This window comes from Schistocerca serialis, chromosome 1 (genome assembly GCF_023864345.2).
Source record: "Schistocerca serialis cubense isolate TAMUIC-IGC-003099 chromosome 1, iqSchSeri2.2, whole genome shotgun sequence".
Taxonomy (NCBI): domain Eukaryota; kingdom Metazoa; phylum Arthropoda; class Insecta; order Orthoptera; family Acrididae; genus Schistocerca; species Schistocerca serialis.
Window position 1 is genome coordinate 768,587,033 of NC_064638.1, and position 18,767 is coordinate 768,605,799.

General features: G+C 40.1%; 1 protein-coding gene across 7 annotated transcripts in view; it reads right to left on the bottom strand.

Moving 5' to 3' along the window:
• The window catches only part of LOC126482575 (ATP-binding cassette sub-family C member 5-like), a 512,906-nt gene that overhangs the window by 461,845 nt on the left and 32,294 nt on the right, over positions 1-18,767 (bottom strand). The window contains exon 1 of one of the 7 annotated variants that reach the window (XM_050106545.1): positions 15,606-15,624. The exons of the other annotated variants lie outside the window; for them this stretch is intronic. The gene's annotated coding sequence lies outside the window, so the exon portion shown is untranslated. Of the gene's footprint in view, positions 1-15,605; positions 15,625-18,767 lie in introns of those variants that run through there. 7 annotated transcript variants of the gene reach the window in all.

Genomic DNA, 18,767 nt, shown 5'->3' on the forward strand with positions numbered 1-18,767 from the left:
TTGAGCAGTTCAGTTTTCTGTCAATATGCAAGCCTAAGTATTTTGAGGTATCCACCCAGATTATCACCTGCTCACCATTTTGACTACTATTTCTTCATTTTTGAATGTTGTGTGGAACTGAACATAGTTTGCTTTAGTGTAATTTAAAGAAAAGCCATTAATATTAAACCAGTTCACTGTTTTACTTAAAACCTTATTTGCTGTTTCCTCAAGTTTATCTACTGAATTATCAATAAGTAGTGTAGTGTCATCAGCAAAAATGGTGAATCTACAATATTCCATACAGAGAGGGAGATTATTTATAAAGATAATAAAAAGTAGGGGGCCCAGAACCGAGCCTTGGGGCACTACACATGTGATAGTAACCCATTCTGAAGATAATGGGACTCAATTTTGACTATCCACTACATCTTCCTGTTTCCTGTTTGACAGGTATGAGTCGAGCCATTTCTCTGATGAACCACTTATACTGAGATGTGCAGCTTTTTGTAAAAGAATCTGTTGACTGATATAGTCAAACACTTTTGTTAGGTCACAAAAAATCCCAACCAACTTTAGTTTTTTGTTGATAGATTCCAAGACTTTGCCAGCAAATGCAAATATTGCATCTTCTGTTGACAAACCTTTCTGAAATTCAAACTGACTTTCGCTGGGGATATTTTGATCCCTGAGATGCTTAACTATCCTGGCATGCATTAGTTTCTCTAAAACCTTAGAAAAACTTGTCAGTAGTGATATCGGCTGATAGTTAGCAGCATCCATCTTATCACCCTTCTTATACAGTGGTTTTACAACTGCCTACTTAAACCTCTCAGGAACTATTCCTTGCTTAAGTGACGCATCAAAAATGTGGCAAAGGACTTTACTTACATGACTGCAGCAGTATTTTAATAATTTGTTAGAAATATTGTCAATCCCGACAGCGTTTTTACTTTTCAGAGATTTAATAACTCTTTCAATTTCTTGAACAGTGACTGTCTTATTCAGAACTTTATGAGTTTATAGTGCATACTCCTACTGGGATCATTTGATCAGTTGGCTGCTACATACAGTTCTCTTCTTGTTTTACAAGAAATTGATGCATTTGGTAACCCAAGGCTTGTTTCAGATTTTAACGGATTTTCTCTCACTTACTTCAAAAAGTCTTGTAACTTCATTGACAAATATATTAAATTTTTAGTTAACATCAATTGCAGCATACACAGCAGACCACATAGTACTGTGCATATGGAGGAGCTCTTGGAATGAAAGGAAATTCAGTGAATGGACTGGCCTCCCCATTCTCCCAGACTTAAATCCCATTAAGCTTAGCAGTTCTTTCTATGTAAAGTCCAAGTTTCATTGATCTTTGATACCTGGCAGTGACACATCACCTGAAAGTTACTTTCCTCTTTAAGTTTTGCACATCAGCATTTTTTGGTTAATATAACATTTCAGTTCTTTTTTGAGATTCAGATTCTTTCTTTATTGCTTGCCATTGACAACATACAGCAGAACAGGCTTTTCCAGTGATACCAAGATACAGTTGCAATCCAAGTTTCAACACTGATATTCATTTTACATGTATAAATCAAGTATCTTGTATACAGCTATAATTTTAAATATTTGTATCAGCATTTTTCATATCATAAAACTCTTTTATATTGTAACATTGATTTTTTTAGCCAATAATATAATTTAAATTTGGGTTTTTTTTTAATAGCAAGAGTCAGCAGTGAGAGGAAACTTGTTAACAATTTTGAGGGTATTCACTTCATGGGAGTTTCCTATTACAGTTAGCCTGTGCCTTGGGATGACAATGTTTGCCTTATTTCTAGTGCCATGTTCATGAATTGTATGCCTGATGACACATTCTTTAATGCTGTTTTTCACAGAGTGCAGACTCACAGGTGTACAGATACACTACTGTTAGTATCCCCTACTGTTAGTATCCCAAGCTTGGTTAAAAAAAAAAAAGGATGGCAGTGCTCTTTAAGAGCAGCTTTGTACATTACATGGACAATTAAAAAAAAAAAAAAAAAAGAAAAGAAACAAGCATTACTGATATGAGGAGAATGTCCCAGTATGATTAGGCAATATGTTACAAGTGATTTAAAGAGGGCGAAACACATCATACGGAGATAATTACTGCTGACTATCCCTCAGTTTCCACATGAAGTAGGACACTCCTGAAACCTTTTTAGAGATTTAGTTGATATGTTCTTCCCAACTGAGTCTGGCATAACTATATATTCCAAAGAGACTGACTTATTTATTATTTACATTTTTAAGACAGTCCTCACATAAGTTTTGTGTTGTCTGCATTACAAACAAGTTTATTAGCTGCAATCCAATTTGATGCAGAGTTAAGAGTTTCTTGCATAATCTTATCAAGAGTTATAATTCTTGATGCAAAGTACAGGTTTGCCACAAGTTTCCCCAAGTGAAATTCCCTGATATTTCCCGGATTAACAGACAGGTTTTAGCATTTTTCCCTGACAAATTTTGAGATCTAAAGGGTAAGTAAAGACATAAGTTGACAAAAAAGTATAAGGACCTCCATTTTCTCCTAGGGTCATATGTGCCTACGTCAAAACAGTGAAACACGAAGACAAAGGGAGGAGTTAAAAATGAATACATGTCAATCCCCAACAACAGAAGAGAATACAGGTAAAACCAGGGACTTGGAGAAAGGTCTACAAAATACGCAATAGAAAAATAGAGGTCCAGAACTAAAAGTTAAATGGCCTTTGCCATATTGCTACGATGCATAAAAAGTAAAATGTACTCAACAGCCTGAGTGTCATTCCCTACAATGGCCTTTAACTCGGACGGCAAACCCAAATGGGAATGCAAATGGTCGAAAAAAGGGCATTCCGTCATGAAATGGTTGACAGTTAAAAATTGGGTGCAATGTGCACAAAGTGGTGGGGGAGCGCCACTTAACAAATGGTGATGGCTAGAAAGGCAGTACCTAATATGCAACCTAGTTAAAATGACCTCCTAATGGCGAGAGGGCTGAGTGGAGGTCATCCAAAACACTTGGAGAGACTTGATAACCTGGAGCTTATTGCCATGACAGGAGAACCAACGGCAATGCCAAAGTGACACCACCTCCTGACAGATGGCAACATAGAGATCATCAGACGGAATGTGAGAACTAGTGGGCTGCGGTATGAGGACTGCAGTCTTGGCAGCAGCATCAGTAGACTCGTTTCCTATCAGACTGACATGACCAGGAACCCACACAAACATCACAGTGGCTCCATCAAGAGTGAGCAATTGAAAGCTTCCTTGGACCCATTGCACTAAGGGATGGATGGTGTGCAGTGTACAGAGGCTTTGAAGGGCAATGAGAAAGTCTGAGCAGATGACACAATTGGAAACACTGTGTCACCGGATGTACTGTGTGGCCTCATACAGAGCGAAGAGCTCTGCTGTAAATACTGAGCAGTGTGCCAGAAGCTGATACCGAAAAACATCTGTGCCATCGACGAAGGCACACCCGACATCACAGTCAGTCCGAGAGCCATCAGTGTACACAAAGGTACTATCACAAAATTCCACGTAAAAGTCAGGAAACTGAAGGTGATAGAGCAAGACTGATGTAGTATCCTTTGAAAGTGAATGAAGGCCAAGGTCGCCGCTCGAAGCCAAGGTGCTGAAGGGTTCACACCCACCAGGAAAGTTGCAGGGAGCGTTAAGTTAATCTGCGAGAGCAAGAGCCGAAAGAGAACTCCAAGAGGTAACAGAGAAGAGGGACGCACGCCATACTGGAGATCAAAGGAGTCATTGGAGAAGGAGGCATAGGATGGGTGGCCACACATGGCAGACAAAACAGCGTGCATATTGCTGAGGAGAAAGTCACGGCAGTAGGACAGCAGTAGTTTGGCAGCTTCTGCATACTCGTTCTCAACAGGGCTACTGTAAAAGGCGCCAGTGGCCAAACAGATGCCACAATGGTGGATAGTGTTGAGACGGCATAAGAGGGATGGAGTGCAGATGCATAAACAAAGCACCCATAGTCTCGTTTCAAACAGACAAGGGACCGGTACAAACGAAGGAGTGTGATTTGATCTGTACCCCAGGAAGTACCATTGAGGACACATAGGACACTGAGGGACCGCATACAGTGGACTGCCAGGTAAGAGGCCCAAGAGAGTTTCCTATCAAGCAGAGCCGCAGGAATTTCATAGTTTCTGCGAATGGAAATGCAACACATCCTAGATGGTGGGAGAAACCAATTGCGCCGCCAAAAGTTCATAGAAACAGTTTTGTCAGTGGGAAAACAAAAGCCATTGTCAATGCTCCATAAGTAAAGACGATCGAGACATCACTGAAGACGCCTCTCAATGAGACAGGCCCATGAAGAACTGCAATACATGGCAAAATCATCAACAAAAAGGGAGCCAGAGACGCCCAGTCAGAGACAGGTCGTTATAGGGTCAACCGTGATAGCAAAGAGGACGACGCTCAGAACAGAACCCTGACACACACTGTTTTCCTGGATAAAGGTATCTGAAAAGGCAGAACCCACACATACTTTGAAAACTCATGGAAATGGGGCAGGCAGCCACGGAAGCCCCACATGTAGAGTACAAGGGTACCAGTCCTCCAGCAGGTGTACGCTTTCCCCAAATCGAAAAACAAGGCCACAGTCTGGGATTTCCACAGAAAACAATTCATGACATGGGTTGAAAAAGGGACCTGCAGAATGGTGTACTCAAAATCCACAATCTGTGGTGGTTAGTAAATTGAAACACTTGAGCCACCATACCAGCCAGGCATGAATCATACCTTCCATCACCTTGTATGTCCTTACCAAGCTTAGGTATGGGTATGACAGTGGCTTCACGCCAGCATCTGGGAAACGTGTCCTTTGCCCAGAAGCAGTTGAAATTATGAAGGAGAAAGTGCTTGCCCACAAGAGAAAGGTGCAACATCTGAATGTGAACAGTTTATGGCCTTGGGACGGAGGACTGGAACAAAGTGAGAGCATGATCTAGCTCCTTCATACTGTCAGAACAGAAACTGTGGAATGGATCTTGGACCCAGAGAGCCATTGGAGATTGGCCCACACAACAGAAGAGGGAGTGGAACTGTTAAAAGAACTAGCGAATGAAATCCAGCTAGCTTTTTGTTATCCTGAAGAATGCGACGACACTGTGCATGCATCTGTTTATAATAAATGCAGTTTGCCATCGTAGGATGACGGTTAAACGTGTGGAATTGCATTGTGGCACGCCTCAGTCCACCAAGGGACTGGGACACGGCATGTAAAGAGGAAGCGCGAGAAATGGAACATTCTGCAGCAGTAAGGATAACGTTTGTAAGATATTCCACCTGGTCATCAGAACTGGGGAAATCATGTTCATCGAATATCGTCAGTGAGGGGTAAAGACTCGAGTCAGCCTTAGTAAGCTGCCATTAGGGTGTGCAAAGAGGTGGGGTAGGAGTCAGCAAATGGATAGCACACGGGAAATGGTCAGGTGAGTATGTGTCAGAAAGAACAGACCACTCAAGACGAGGAGCAAAATGGGCAGTGCAGAAGGATAGGTCCAAACGGGAATATGTGTGTGTGAGGTGTCTGAAAGGAATGTGGGTGCTCCTGTATTAAGGCAGAAAAGGTTGAGTTATTAAGAAGGCCAGCCAAGAGGGCACCTCTTGGACAGGCTCTGGCAGAACCCCAAATGGGATGCTGCACATTAAAGTCACCAAGCAGCAGAAATGGGTTAGGTAGCTGCCCAATAAGCTGGAGGAAGTCAACACTGGTGACATCAAATTACGGGGTGGGGGGGGGGGGGGGGGGGGGAGTAAATGGTACAAAGGGAAAAGGTCAAGTGAGGAAGGAAAAGGCGAACTGCAACAGCTTGAAGACAGGTAGTCAGGGAGATAGGTTGACTATGAATGTCATCCCGTATGAGAATGTATTGAATCATACTATTTTTCTTTCTTTTCTTGTCTTATATAAGCTATATGTAACCTGAATGAGCTATAAACCAAAGATCCCACCAAAAATAAATCAGCGAGTTGTTATGTGGCAAGGATAATGTTTTAATACATAGTTAAATATCTGTATGAAACAAAGTAAGAAATACACTCTGCAGTTTATTAATTCATGTATCTTCACCCTTTTGTTTTGGGAAGTGGTAGCAGTCAGACATATGCTTGAATCTGTGATACCAGCATTGTTAAAAATGTGCATTTTAACCATTCATTAAAAGTATTATAAAAAGTTATTAGAAAAGGAATATTTATTTGCACAGTTGTAATTTAAACTGCTATCTGTTCATCATTTCACTTACCTCCGAGATCCTGCATCAAGAGGTTCGGTGCAGACAAGAATAATTAACTTGTATCTGGAGGAGCATTCCTGCATTGACACTGTCACACTCAAGACTAAACACACTGGAATTAATGTGAAGGTAATGACTCAGAGTTGAGAGGCACCTATTGAACTTGGTTTACTTACACTAAAAATATTGTGCTTTGTGTGTTGAAGAACTTACAAACAGATCGACAATTTCAATGGTTGTGGTGATTGATATCACACACTACTGGAAGCAGCAGTACATAATGCAAATTATGTTTATTAACCTTGAATGTACAGATATACAAGGTCTGTTGATGTTGGTATCAGTTAAAGTTCACCCAAGATGGTGCACAGATTCATAAATTACATCCAAAATTTTCTCAGCTATTCTTTCCAATCAATTTTCCAATTATTCAAGCGATTATTAATACATTTCCATTCCCACATGACTCCCCATGAGATGGAATGCCAACCTCGGGCAGAAGGTCCAAAGAGACCAGGACGAAATGCGAAAGCTCAAAGTCGTGAGGATGCAATTTTGTTTCCTGAAGGCAGAGTACAAGTGGATGCTGTGATTCTAAAAGCAGCCATAAATCTTCTTCATTGGATTGAAGGCCGCAAATGTTCCACTGGAGGAGAGTTATGATGAGGAAAAAATGAAGGGATGTCACCTCAGCTGCAGCTGAGTGCCAGCCTGCAAACACTCACTGCTACAGGGCACAGAGGCAGAAGGATCCTGCTCCCTGAGGCCCACAGAAGCTTTGGCCTTCTCCTGTTGTCGGCCTGCAGAGTCCAACTCAGAAAAACAGTTGGTGGTGCGCACTGGCGACACAGAGGCCAGCCGGGTGAAAGTATCACATGCCAACACCATCGAAGAAGATATTCAAGTTGGCGAAGGAGAAGACCATTTACCTTTGTTGGACTTCTTTGAACCTTTCTGGTTAGCAGATGAAGACTCAAGTGTTGGTTGGCTGGAGAGATGCAGGAAGTCTTCACAGGCATATTCCTTTTGTCTTTTTGTCTTGTCTGTGACTTCGCCCCGTGACTTCGCCCCGTGAGGCAAGAGTTTGATGGCTTGTTGCATAGCTGGACGAGGGGACTGCGATGCTACCATGACAATGGGCGATTTTACATTCTCAGAGCTGAATTTGAGGTCACATATCTGCATACCCGTGTCCTTCATGGAACAAGATGTAGCAAGAACAGTACTATAAGCACCAGATGATAGAGCGCAGGGTTTGCAACTAGCCAATAACTTGCAAGCGAACAGCTAAGGAACTGTTTCCTTTACTCGGATCTCCTGGACAGCCCACTCATCAAGATCCATCGAGAGGAGGTGGCATGGTCACCATTGCAGTTGATACAGCAGGGAGAAGGAGGCAGTCAATCACCCTCGTGTGTATCCCTACCACAGGTTACACATTTCGCCAGGCGTTGACAAGACATTCAAGTGTGGTTGAAACAATGTCACTGGTAGCAGTGCATTGGGTTTGGAATGTACAGTCGGACTGTGAGAACCTCATAACCTGCTTTTATCTTGGATGAAAGCACCACTCTATCAAAAGTGAGAAAAAGAGTGCAAGTATGTACTAGGGAGGCATCTTCCTTTTTTGTCACCCAATGGACGGCAATGACACCCTGATCAGAGAGGTATGTTTGGATTACGGCCTCGATCAGACTGTTGAGCAGCCTAGCGTAACTAACACCACAAGAAGAATTCAGAGTTTTATTGGCATCGATACGAACAGGATAGCTGTGGACAAGTGAAGCGGCAAGCAGTTGTCGTGGTTTGGGAATCAGAAATAGTCTCCAAAAGCAAAGTGCCATTCCACAAACGAGAGCAGGATTTCACAGGAACGACAATTGCATCAACACCTTTCTGAATAATAAAGGGATTTACCGTTGCGAAAGGCTGACCGTCTTCAGTACATGAAACCATGAGGAACCATGGTGCAGTTGGGAGGGTCTTTGAATCGTTAGCCTCATTCCGTTTACATTTTGTAGACAGTGATTGTGAAGATGATTGGCTCATTGCGAGAAAATCCCCTCCTTGAACGTCAGTGTCTCCAATGGCATGCTCCTTCCAACTGGGGGGCCCTTCACAAGGGGGCACACCCAGGTGATTGTTCACACCTCAGGTCACATCTCCCAGACACTTGACAGAGGGTCCAATCGGCAATTTGGGAACGTAGCAGCTCAGGCGATCACCCTTCTCTGTCCTGGCCTGTACCAGGAGGTACGTGTGAACTCTCCCTGTAGACCTGGGGCTGGTAATTAGGCGATACCCAGTCACCTGTTATGCATCAGATGTGTGCGCTGGTCTTCAAGAGAATGCAGGGAGGAAGAAGAAAAAAGAGGAGCCTCAAATGCCAAAGTGGAGAAAGGTTGGGAGAAGATAAACAAAGAAAGGAAAAATGAACTAAAAAAGTGGTCAGACGTTTCTCATGTCAGCTACGGACAGTGTAGAACATTCCCAAAAACATCCCAGGCATATTCCCCAAGGGAGGGGAAAACATCCCAGGCATGTTCCCCAAGGGAGGGGAAAAAGAAAAAGAATAGCAAGAGGATAGACATGCAGCACAGAAGGGAAAAGATACTACAAAAGCTGGGGCCCATGGCAGATTTCTCCCCCGTGTGAGCAAAAATCTTAAGCACTAACATCAACATCTTTTGTAATGAACTGTTTTTAGATGGAGAAAGCAAGGCAAATTGTATGTGTGTTTCATTAAGACCACTATTGTTGTTTTATTTCAATAAAACAAAACACATTTGAGACAAAAATACGCATTTCCTTGGAGTCCCAAGGCAGATTTAAGATACCTTCGCTGATTTCAGAAATAACCACAGAAAAAGTAGGCCTCTTGAAAGAAGTGTACGAGGCAGTGAAGAATTGTGTATAGGGACCACCAATAAAATGTTTGGTGATACAATGTTCTTATTGTCGCTTACTTGTCACTGTGCTATGCCTATTATTTTACAGGTATTGTGTGATTTTTCTTTCAAGAAATAAACGAATAAATAGCGTATAAACTGCCAGTGACTGCTACAATTTTCTTCTTCTTATAGTACATACTTTCAAATATATAAACATATTTTTGAAGTGCCAAAATGTAGTAGAATAAATAAAATGTCCATAAAACACTGCATGTACAATGTACTTGCAGTGAGACAGTTGCAATTCTTGTAATCCATCGCCCATGGCCTCTGGTCTGCCAAGGAGCACTGCAGTCCTGGGTCCTTGGATAAACCATGAAAATCTGCCGCATTATGCCACACACACACAGACCTGAACTGCAGGCACATTGGTGAGACTAGGTCCGATGGGCAGGTCTTGCACATTAGTGGGAAATGATGGGCTTCAGATCAGCAGGCCCGATCTGTTAGAGATACCCATAGAAATGGCTGCGGTTTTGGCCTGTCGTGGAAGTCCCCTCATGTGGCCGGCTATTTACATGTCACAGTCACCATGTTGATGAAATGAGATTGTGTTGATCAATCCATGCAACAGATAACTTGTGCAAATACTCTGAGAATCAATACTAATGAGGATAGATAGCAACTCGCCGTAAAGATGATTGCTGAGTCGCAGACAGACATGCAGAAAAGACAACTAAATTTTCGGCCATAGCCTTTGTCAGAAAACAAGAGAATACACACATCCCTCAGACACAACTCATGCATACCTGAGCACCATCTCTGGCTGCTGCGTCAACAATATCTGAGAATCAGATCCAAACAAACCACTCCTCCTGCCTCCTTGCCTCTCATCGACAGCTGCTAGGCTAGTGGCAAGAAGTGGTGTCAGCACTGACAGCAAGCTGAGGAGAATGGTAGGAAGGGGAGAAGCAGTAAGAATGAGGGAGTAGGGAAGTGGCGCACGTACTCAGCTGCCCACAGCCAGTGACGACGCATGACATCTCAGCAAACAAACCATTTCATTTACTGAGACAAAAACAAGATTTTTCCAGTGTTGTTTCTCAAATTTCCCTGATACTTCCTGGACATGTTTGAAATTCCCTGATTTCCAGAACTTATGGCAACCCTGAAAGTAAGTAAAATTGTATCATCAGCATAGCAGATAACTGACTGTGATACACAATGGCGCAGGTCATTGACAGCCACAGTGAAGAAGGAAGGGCCATGAACACCTGTACCAATTTCTATTACGGCAGAGTGCCTATTTCTAATTGAAAAAAACTCTCTTCTATTGTTCAGGTAGGAAGAAATTTCTGCTAATGTAGATTTCTGTATACCACAATACTCTAATTTTGTTAGCGATATGATGAAAGGAATACAGTTGAATGCTTTACTTAGCTCACATAATACAAGTGACACAGTCTTCTTAGTCTCAAAAACTGTTAAAAGTCTGATCAACAATTTCCAGAACAGCTGCAATTGTACTCACATTTACACCTGGCCAAAATCCGTACTGACATGCTTTTCAAAATAATTGCTTCATTGGATGGACATGAGTGATCCAAATATTTTTGAGAATATTGTCACAATTGAAACTGGTGAGTAGTTCTTGGGGAGTTGTTTAACACACTTGTTGAATATGAGGATAACTTTTGAGATTTTGAGTAAATCTATAAAACTCCATACTCTACAAAGTTTTTTAAAGTTTACACAGCCTTGTGCATTTTTTTTATATCCTTATTCACACAGGACCAGTTATGTAGACTGTGGTGATGGGTACAAAATTAATGATCACATTCATATTTCTGAATTCGTGCAGCCTCCAGCAAGAGATGGTGATAATTGATAAATAAAAAGGCCTACTGTTTCTCATCTTGTTTGTACTGTCTTCAATTCTGCCATGCAGTTCCAAAATGTTCACAGTTTTTGCACTGTCTATATTCGAAAGTATTTGAAAACGATTGTCATTCACTATATTTTCGTATTCTATGTAGCCTTCAGCAGTTTTCATTTTATGTCTGTTGTTTTTATATTACATTTTTGTTCACTTTTCTGAGTTCTTTGAACTACCTTGCAGAAGATTTGCCTAGTTTTTCATTGATAACAGCTCAGTTTTTAAGGCTGTGGGTGTCATTAACAAACTGTATCTCAGGCATGAAAATAAATTCAGAATTGAGGGAACATAACATGTGGAATGCAACAGGGATTGGTCATCATCATCATCATCATCAGTTATCTGCTATATTAGCAGGTCCTTTGCCTCTCCATTTTCTGTGATCCATTGCTTCCTTCTTAAGGCTGGTGTATGTTGTACCGTCCATCATGTCATCCAGTATCTGGAATCTCTTCCTTCCTCGTTTCCTTTTCCCTTCTACATAACCTTCTAAAACTGTTTTTATCAGTCCATCATTCTTTCTTAATATATGCCAATGCAATTTCTTTTTCTTCTCTTCATTACATCTAGTAACTGTCTTTTCTCTCCCACTCTTCTCAGTACCTCTTCATTTTTTACTCTGTCCATCCAACTTATTCTCCCCATCCTCCGCCATGTCCAGATCTCAAAAGCCTCCAGAATTTGTCTGTCTTTCTTCCTCATAGTCCATGTTTCAGCACCATATAGAAGAACACTCCATACAAGACTTTTTATGAGTTTCTTCCTGAGTTCTCTGTCCAGATCACTGCAGAAAATTCTCCTTTTCTTATAAAACGCTTCTTTGCCATTGCTATCCTTGTATAAATTTCTGTGGTGCCCTTCCAGTTGGTGTCTATCCTGCTTAAAATTTTGCACCTGTTCAGGGATTGGTACTGGGCACAATCTTGTTTCTAGCCTACATAAGAGATCTCCCAATAGCTTTAAAGGACAGTTAAAAAAGTATGTTACTGATAACACAAGCATACCAATCAAGGCCCAAACTCGACCCTTGTAGAGACGGCTCAGAGGACAGCTGAGTGTGCTTACAATTGGTTCACAGGTAAATAGTTTAAGTTTTAATCTCACTAAGACTTTTATTATGCAACTTCAAACAAAGATGATTACCTTCTAGTACTAGAAGTAGATATTAATAATCAAACATTGAATGGTCCATAGTATGTAGAATTCTTTGGTATCCAGCTGAATAACAAGTACAACATGCAAATTAACTCAACAAAAACTCAGTTCAGTGTATTATGCCCTTAGAGGCGTCTCTCATGGTGTTTGTCCAGCAGAAGTGAATAGTAAGAATATTGTGTAAAGAAGATAACCATACATCTTTCAGAAGGCCTTTTTTTGGATCTTGGAACTCTTAAACCAACTTCCAAATACATTTACTCCTTGACTGTTTTTGTTGTTTACAGCAAAAATTATTTTCAACTAAACTATGCAGTCACAATACAAGGCACAAAAATAATTTTCATCTAGACTTTCTCTCCTGGTCCAGAGTTTAGAATGGAGCTACGCATTCTGGTGGTAATATATTCACCACGTTCCTGTCTAACATAAAGCCAGAAATTGAGAATCCCTAACCGTTCAAACGAAAGTTAAAAACATATTTCACTAGACACTCTCTCTAAAAATTATCTGGTAATAGCTTTCTTACTAATTTACTTGATTAAAATCAGATGGCAGATGTATAAATAACATTAAGTAGTGCAGTAATGATTTATTGTCACTACATATACAGATTAAGTTTCTAAGACGTTAATTCATAACCACAGCCCTGAAGATTTTCCTACTTGCTGGAGTATACGGAACACAATGAATGAAAGAATGCATCAAGAACAGTTCAGCTAAACTACACCACCTCAACAAAATAATTCATCAAAATCAGGAAACAACTGAGAAAAGGAAAGAATATAGTCCCACATTGCATTGCAGTGACACTCTGTTTTATCATATATGATATGGAGTGGCCAAACCAGTGGACACTGATTTGTCAAAAAAGGGTTGTTAGAAGAAAAAAAAACTAATAGATGAAATACCACAATGAATGAAACATAACACAGAAAGAGAACTTCTAGGACTAGACACAAAGGCATACACTTTAGGTAAGTGTAACTTGCAAGTAGAAGTGTATAGAAGACAAAAGTATATGTCTGCCTGCTTAGCTGAGAGGTAACATGCTTGCCTCTCATGCAGCGGGCTCGGATTCAATTCCCGGCTGGGTTGGAGATTTTCTCCGCATGTGGACTGGGTGTTGTGTTGTCCTCATCATGATTTCATCCTCATCATCAGCATGCAAGTCACCCAATGTGCCGTCGACTGAAATAAGACTTGCACTTGGCGGTCGAACCCGAAAGGGACCTCTGAGCCACAATGCCATACGATCATTTCATTTCATTTTTCAAAGCATAAGTCTTATAAATTTCAAGCTGAAGCAGACCTGAATAAATAGTAATGCAACAAGTCTTGGGATGAAAATGATAATATTAAAAAGATATAAAGATAAATCTCCAAAAGAAGACAAAATGTCTACAGGACAATAAATGTGAAGCAGAACTGTTAGTACAAATGAGCTTTCACAAGGAAAGAAGAAGACAACCCTACAAAACTGGAATAATGCTGATATTAATTCTACCTAACCAAAAAGGACAAGATAAGATATAAAAAACTATAGATCTTTTTTCCAAAATTATCACCAACCACACAAAAAAGCCACTGGATATCAATCAAGCAAACGAACAAGATGGCTTCAAAAGAAATGGATGTAGCACAATGGTCTATTTGTGAGTTTGCGAATAAAACTACAAATGGAGTAGTGAGTATTAATTACCACTTTGTCTGGGATTCACATATTCTGAGAAAACTTTTTACTTAGTTCTGTATGAACAGCCTTCATGAACGAAGACATTGACTTATTTAATGATATTATATACTGAAGAATATAGATGTCAATGTTACAGCTTCTATTAGGTTCCATCAGATTGGTGGGAAATTAAGAGCTGAATGAAGAGTCAGGAAAGGAGATTCCATATCATCACAACTGTTTTCAAATACATGGAGAGTTTTGAGCTCCTTAAACTGGGGAAATGAGAAAGGTATATGCATTAATGGAGCCCTTAGAACCACATATTATCTTGTTGGCAACACTGTGCAGTTTGTCTTTAGTGCAGATGAAACTCAACTGTCAATAGATAAGCTTAATAAAGACAATTTGAACGCAGGCATGAAAATGAACTATAATTTGACTAACATAATAAACAACTTGTATATCAAAAAAGCAATACAAATTAATAGTCCAAGCATAAACCAGTTTTTGAGGTTCTATACTTAGAGTGGTTGAATATAAGTACTGTATGGACTGGAAATGAAAGAAACAGGAAATTAAAAATGTTGTGAAGTGCTTTTAGGATACTAAATTAAGATGGAAAGTTTGCCAGCCATGAATTACCAGTTATGACTTATGATAATAAAACAAGGACTTTTATTGTAGAAATCACTTAAGGAATGGTCAATAAGCAATGGAGAAATAATGGAAAAATAAATCCATGGATCAGGAAACAGGCTGTAGTTGAAGATTTAATTATGACATTCATGAAAATGAAATAGAGGTTATCAGGATATTTAGCCAGGCAAATGGATGGTAGATGGACCAAGGAAGTTCTTTGCTGTTCTCCAAGAGATTGGAAAAGACCTAGATAACTATGTCAAGGTAGGTGGTTACATGATATTAAAAACATGTAGGAGGAACACTTCTACTTGCAACTGTAGAACATAATGCATGGAAAAGACTAGATGAGGTCTTTATTCACAAACACACATCAAATGGCTAACAATGATGATGAAAGTATGCACAATTATGTGAGAGAAAGTATAAAATAACTGAGCAGAATTCAAAAACATAAATACAAAATAGTAACTGATAAAGTAATAGGAATTTTATAACCAACACATATGGACTGTAATATCAGTTGTCACTGGACACTGAAATAAATTGTAGAATTCTCAGATACTTACTTCTGCTTTCTAGAAATGAGATATTGCTTTTAATATCACAGAAGAGAGAAAACCTATTTCATAGCAATTGGAATGATGTACTTGAGTAGCCACCATAATTTACTAAACAATGGACAGTAAAGCGTCAGATATTAAATATTTCTAATGCAGGGAGCCATAATACTAACTTACTCGCAAAGAGTGGAACCGACTTTCTTAGTATTACGTAAAATCTTACTTGAAACATGTAGAACTCATTGTTATATCATCCTGACCAAGTATGCATTGCCTTTAGCCCTAAATCCAACTACACAATACCTACAGCCTGATAACACAGAAGCACCAAAGATAAAAGCAGTCCAAACAGCTGCACACATGACTAAATTTTCAGAATGTGCCAAGATATTGCAAGAGTGTACTCTTAAATAATATCTCCCCACTTCACCCTTATCCCACACCCTGACCCCTTCTTATACCTCTCACCTCTGTCACTGCCCTTGTCTCTTTTTTTCTTTGCCCCATCCTTATACTCATTGACTGTGTGTGTGTGTGTGTGTGTGTGTGTGTGTGTGTGTGTGTGAGAGAGAGAGAGAGAGAGAGAGAGAGAGAGAGAGAGAGAGAGTGTATCGTTAAGTGCCAAGGTCATAGGAATGCCAGCCTTATGGCTGGACAGTCAGTTGTGAATACTAGTGAGTATTTTAAAAAAGTATCAGAAAGAAATATCTATCCTGACAATATTCAATACCATTCAGTGTGATCATTTCCTGCAAATAATCCATAAATAAGAGTGAACCAGGTACCACTGTGACTTTTTTATATTTCTCCAACAGAATTATTATTCTAAGTGGAATTTCTATCACTGATGCCAGTTGCTGCAATATATATACAAAACATATGTCTAAGTAATTGGGGAACTAACTTGGAAAACTCAAATGTTTGATCGATATCTAAACCATAGACAAAAGGTGAGTATATCAACACACATGACATTTTGTGTAAACATGATGTAACAAAGAAAAAGAGGCTTGAGGGTAATGTAGAGTCATAATATCAACTCATGAGACATCTTGAATAAACAAGCAAGGTTTCCAGAACAGTGCTATCAGAGACACGTTAAACTAACCTTAATTCACATCTGCTGATATATCTTCCATCTACAGGTAAGCTGAAACTTGACAGTGTAATATACTTACAGTAGTGGTGTAAATATTACATTATATTAGGACAAGATGAAAGGTTCTTTGCCTGGAATAGAGACGGCATTGAGGTTAATGTAAATTTCATTTTGTTATAGGTTGGTACATGTTGTGGAAGTCAAGTGTCAACTTGTTTTGTTATACAACAGCTGAAAGTAGGCATGTTGTATGTTCCATTTAGTTACATAAACTGGAAAATTGTCCCCTTTTTCTTTGGAGGGGAGGGGTTGGGGTGGACAGATTACTGTCAATAGAAATTCATACAAAGTTTATGAAAGTGTAAAGGCAGCCTGCTCCTTCATTTTCATGAATTATGAAATGGGCATCTGAATTCAATATGACCATAATTCATTTGTAGTAGATACACATGCAGGATATCCTAAAATTATGTCCACAGATTGCACCATAGAAAATGTGCATAGTATAGTTTTGGGCAACTGATATTTAAATTTATATCAAATAGTTGATGCCATATGCATACTAAAAGGCAGATTAAAAATAAAAATTAAACATAATAAAGATTTGTGCAAGACAGGTGCCACATTTGTTAATGCTGACTAAAAGTAAATGTGATTTCTCAATAATTTTTAAATTGTTAATTTGGACAGATATGATCCAGTTTCTAATCATAATGAGTAGTAAATATACTGTGAAATAATAAATTGAAATTTCTGAAGTACTATTAGATTGTTTCATAGTTTTGTGCTGTCAGAACAGTTAACCCTTTTGTAGGGGGAAAAAAGCAGATAAGTAGGCCTACAAATTTGGGATCAGCTCAGAGATTTAGAAACAAAGTGTTACATTGAAGGATAGTGTGGATGATTGAATAATCACAATTAACTTCTTTGGCAATCAATAAATATTTTATTTATCAAACAATGGAAAATCCAGGATGGAATGTAACAATGTTATGAAAAGGGAAGTTGCTAATCACCATACAGCGGAAATGCTAAGTCACATATGGGCACAACAAAAATGCTGTCACAAATAAGCTTTTGGCCAGCAAGGCCCTCATCAAAAATAGACCACACACACACACACACACACACACACACACACACACACACACACACACACACACACCTGCAGTCTCTGGCAACTAAAGCCACACTCAGTGTGGCCTTGCTGGGCGAAAGCTTATCTCGGCTGCGCACAGCATACGGCTACAAGACCAAGCTGATCGTTGATGCAGCATCTTATGTGCCACATTATTCCCGCTGATATCATTAATCCTATACCTTCAAATTGATCACTCTCCCTGCATATTTTGACATTTTATTTCCTGCACCTATCTGTTGTCACACAATCTTATATCTCATCCTACAAACCCCTCCCCACCCCCCACTCTTTCTCTGTTCTATCCCAGTTCATACACATTAATTCCACCTTATACACCTTCAGACATTATATATACAGGGTGTTTCAAAAATGACCGGTATATTTGAAACGGCAATAAAAACTAAACGAGCAGCGATAGAAATACACCGTTTGTTGCAATATGCTTGGGACAACAGTACATTTTCAGGCAGACAAACTTTCGAAATTACAGTAGTTACAATTTTCAACAACAGATGGCGCTGCGGTCTGGGAAACTCTATAGTACGATATTTTCCACATATCCACCATGCGTAGCAATAATATGGCGTAGTCTCTGAATGAAATTACCCGAATCCTTTGACAACGTGTCTGGCGGAATGGCTTCACATGCAGATGAGATGTACTGCTTCAGCTGTTCAATTGTTTCTGGATTCTGGCGGTACACCTGGTCTTTCAAGTGTCCCCACAGAAAGAAGTCACAGGGGTTCATGTCTGGCAATAGGGAGACCAATCCACGCCGCCTCCTGTATGTTTCGGATAGCCCAAAGCAATCACACGATCATCGAAATATTCATTCAGGAAATTAAAGACGTTGGCCGTGCGATGTGGCCGGACACCATCTCGCATAAACCACGAGGTGTTCGCAGTGTCGTCTAAGGCAGTTTGTACCGCCACAAATTCACGAAGAATGTCCAGATAGCGTGATGCAGTAATCGTTTCGGATCTGAAAAATGGGCCAATGATTCCTTTGGAAGAAATGGCGGCCCAGACCAGTACTTTTTGAGGATGCAGGGACGATGGGACTGCAACATGGGGCTTTTCGGTTCCCCATATGCGCCAGTTCTGTTTATTGACGAAGCCATCCAGGTAAAAATAAGCTTCGTCAGTAAACCAAATGCTGCCCACATGCATATCGCCGTCATCAATCCTGTGCATTATATCGTTAGCGAATGTCTCTCGTGCAGCAATGGTAGCGGCGCTGAGGGGTTGCCGCGTTTGAATTTTGTATGGATAGAGGTGTAAACTCTGCCGCATGAGACGATACGTGGACGTTGGCGTCATTTGGACCGCAGCTGCAACACGGTGAACAGAAACCCGAGGCCGCTGTTGGATCACCTGCTGCACTAGCTGC